The following is a 3,875-nucleotide window of genomic DNA, read 5'->3' as shown; positions in this document are numbered from 1 at the left end:
TAACCCTTAAAATACATGGTAACAATCAAGCATTAGAAATTCATTCGACGAGGTGCTTCTGACAGTGATTTGAATTCGTCCACGAAATCATCAATATTCAAGCCATTTGCTATATCTTGCTCAATAAATGGTAGCATTATTGAATCAAGCCTTTGCTGGCTCATAGTAGAACGTACCCGAGCAAAGTCTGATATCAAATTGAAATCTGAATTTGATGTTGTGATTTCGCTGATAATGATTACTCAGGTTTAAAAATCAAAATTGAGAGCAAACAAATCTTCCTGTGACATCACATTGAAAACTATTTCTGCCATCAGTGAAAGCAAACTGAAAACTTAATTTGATATCCATTTTTCCTGTTGATAACAAAAACAAGTATTCAATTTGATGTTATGCTAAGGCAATGAAAACAAACCCGCAACAACATATTTTTGAAGAGCAATGTACAGCAAAATGAAAACAAAATTAGGTATCAAATTTGTCAATTGCGTAAACTGAAATCAAATTATGATTTCAGTTTGATGTTGATATCAAAACTTGATTTCAATTTGCTGTCATTTTGATGCTGGACTTTGCTCGGGTAGCTTGTTTTTCACTATCGCTAGTTTTGAGAACGTTCGTTCAGCTCCACAAGAAGTCACAGGAATAACACAAAACTCTCCGACAACGTTGACAAATCGTGGAAATAACGCCTTTTGTCCTTCCTGCTCCAGTCGTTGAATCCAATCGCATGGACTTCAGGATTCCTAGGTCACGTCCTCTTTTAGCAACTGTGCTTTGATCATTCTTAGTTCTGCTTTTAATTCTTCAGCTGCTTTTTAAAGCGTTTACTTATCAGTGTCGTTGGATGGATCAAGCGATAAAACGCTTGAAAAGGTATGTATGATTTATACCGATTCCTGGTTGAAGCGTGACTTAAGTGCAGTGATCATAGTGTCCAATAGAGGATAATAAAGAGTTGTTTTTATTTCAACTTATCTGTATCCAGGAATTCACGCGTATTTCGATTTGATTTTGTGGCCGGAATAGGTACATCCATTTAGTTACAAACCCGAACTGCTGCATCGAACAACTCATGGAATTTCTTCTCGCAGTGTATAGAAGTTAGTGAAGCTTTCAAAGTGTCTACCAGCTTCAACGACGTTGCAATCGTAACATCAGAAGATTGCAGCGACTTGCTGGAAATGTTGATGATCTGAAGTATAGGGATTAATATTTTTAAACACAAAATGAGATAAAAGTCTTTCACCTGATTCAGCAGTCCTTTTTCTTTCACTTTCGCATCTGCGTGAACAGTGTTTCTTGACTGCTGAAACTGCGTCAGCCCTACAAGCATAACGTGTCGTCGAAAGGGTTTTCAGCGAGATAGTTCGTTCGTCAAAACTTCCCATCACTTTCTCAAACACGGCGTGACGGGTTGGACTTCCCTCGATAAAATTATACAAATATTGTATAGCACCAAAAAAGTAAAAAACACCTGGCACAGACATGTTGGTCCATATTAAAGCGTTACCCTTTCTTGATGAAACCGAGTCAACCAACGCCAAGTTCAAGCAATGCGCGTAGCAGTGCACATATAGAATATTTTTGATGGCTTCCTTACATTTTGCTTGAACACCGTTCACTTTTCCCGATAGTAGCGGCTCCGTCAAAACAAACTGCGATTATCTGCTCCTACGATAGCTTAAGAGCGTTTATTACACCGCACAGAGTCGTGAAAATTGTATTGGCATCAGTTTTGGTGACTATTCTGATTCCAACAAACAGTTCTACTGGACGACATCCGTTAAAAAATGTACAATTTTTGACAACGTTTTTTGCACGTGCACTCATTTCACTAGCGTGACTGCTAGAAGGTTTAATTAGGATGCTGCTTTGTACATAAAACAGTATCAAATTTTGCTTCTCAGTGCTGAAACGGTCTATATCGGGTCTTGGTCTTTCCAAAAGCTTAAGTCTTTTGATTTGAAACCGAACTCAATGATGTTCAGATGTTCAAAAAATTTCACACTAGCGAATCAATCTTCGAAAACTCTTCTTTCAGTTCTCGCATCTACTTGCATCTAACTTGTTACTTGCATCTAACTTGTTACTTGCATCTTTTTGCAGGAAATCTGCAGAATCGTCATTAATCTTCTTTCTATCTATTCAACGTGCACGCAGATAGCCACAGCAAAACACAATCTTTCCTGCAACGTAAATAGAGTCGTCCCCGTCGTTTGAAACTAGTTTTACGCTACAAGAGAAAAACCCAATTTTTCAATCAAAACAAGATCTAGTGGTGTGTGGAGGTCAAACTTTGAAGAACACAAACTTTCATGGACAAAGGAACTCTTTCGGATACTATTTAATTAAGCCTTGAAGTTGAGGTTGAAGAAAAAAAAGTAAAAAGTGAAAAGAAGTCAAACTATCTTGCAGACAGGACAAACTAGTATGGGAGAAATCTGAGACTAATAAAATGGAGAAATCTGCTGGTGGCGCTGTCCACCCAATAAAAAAATGACAACGTCTTCAACCAGAGGTTGTACAGACTAAACATAAACACTTAAGGTTCAATTTACTTTGATGCTTTTTGGAAAATTTCAAAAGCAGTTTTTTCCTACGCATTATTTCAGATTGCAAAAAGCTCGCACTATTCGATTCTTTTTGATATTTTACACAAAATGACGCGAGCTTTTTGCAATCTAAAATAATGCGTCGAAAAAAACTGCTTTTGAATTTTAAAAAAATCATCTAAGTAAATTGAACCTTAACGTTAGACATCGGACAACAAATTTCCGGGTTGCGAAAAGTTTCACCGGCTGGAGCGGAAATCAAACAGCTGGAGGAAGACTTTCAAATTTCAGTCTATTGCACATGTTTAATTCCATTAAGAATTAGTTTGTTTATAAACTAGTAGCTTACGTTTCGTTTTGATTCCCAACAGAAGTTCGTTCAGCCTCAATCTTCAATACTTCAGCGACACGCTGCTTGCAATCATTTGTTTTGGTCATATTATCACGAAGTTTTTAACATAATATTACGTGTTGAATTTTCTTTGCATCAGTTATTTTTTATTTTTTTATTTCCATTTCGTCAAGCCAGTGTAGACTACATACAATGATTATTACAATGTTTACTTACATACTATGCATTAATTCTATTCTGTTTTAGCTTAGTTTGTATTTGCTGCTTGGACATAGTGATGTCAATAGTTCCGCAATGCAAATTATATAGGCGCATCATTCGATTGATTGGGCTATTTTTTGCATAGTTTGTTCTGTACGATGTTTCTGAAAATAAATTCCGTGTTCTAAGATATCGACAAGGTGTGTAAAAATTTAATTGTGCGAGAATTTCTGCCGAATCTATGCGCATTGAAATAATGTCGTTGATGAAGAAAAGCATTGCAAATTGGCGGCGCTCCTTAAGTGTTTGTATATTGATGAGCATGCAGCGCGCTTCATAAGATGGTAATGGAAATGCAGTCCAATTCAATTTACGTAAAGCATATAAAAGGAATTGTTTTTGGACAGATTCTATGCGTTCTTCGTGTATGGAAATGTATGGATTCCATACTAGGTGGCAGTATTCCAGAATTGGCCTTACATATGTGGTATATAAAAGCTTAATAGTGTATGGGTCTTCGAAATTATGACTGAACCTTTTGATGAAGCCTAGCATTCTGTTTGCTTTACTAATGATAGTACTATAATGTTCTATAAAAGTTAGTTTGGAGTCTAGGATTACACCTAGATCTCTTACAATTTTGCTTTTTTCTACTATTTGGTTGCCTAATGATATTTCAATATGCGGTGTTTCAATTTTTCTGCTAAATGCTATTGTAGTACATTTTTTTACGTTCAGTTTAAGTAGACTTTTACTACACCAGGTGT

Source organism: Ochlerotatus camptorhynchus, unplaced genomic scaffold (genome assembly GCF_037179485.1).
Source record: "Ochlerotatus camptorhynchus isolate MF236.1 unplaced genomic scaffold, CSIRO-AGI_Acam_v1.1 ptg000594l, whole genome shotgun sequence".
Lineage (NCBI taxonomy): Eukaryota > Metazoa > Arthropoda > Insecta > Diptera > Culicidae > Ochlerotatus > Ochlerotatus camptorhynchus.
Note: the sequence above shows the minus strand (reverse complement) of the source record.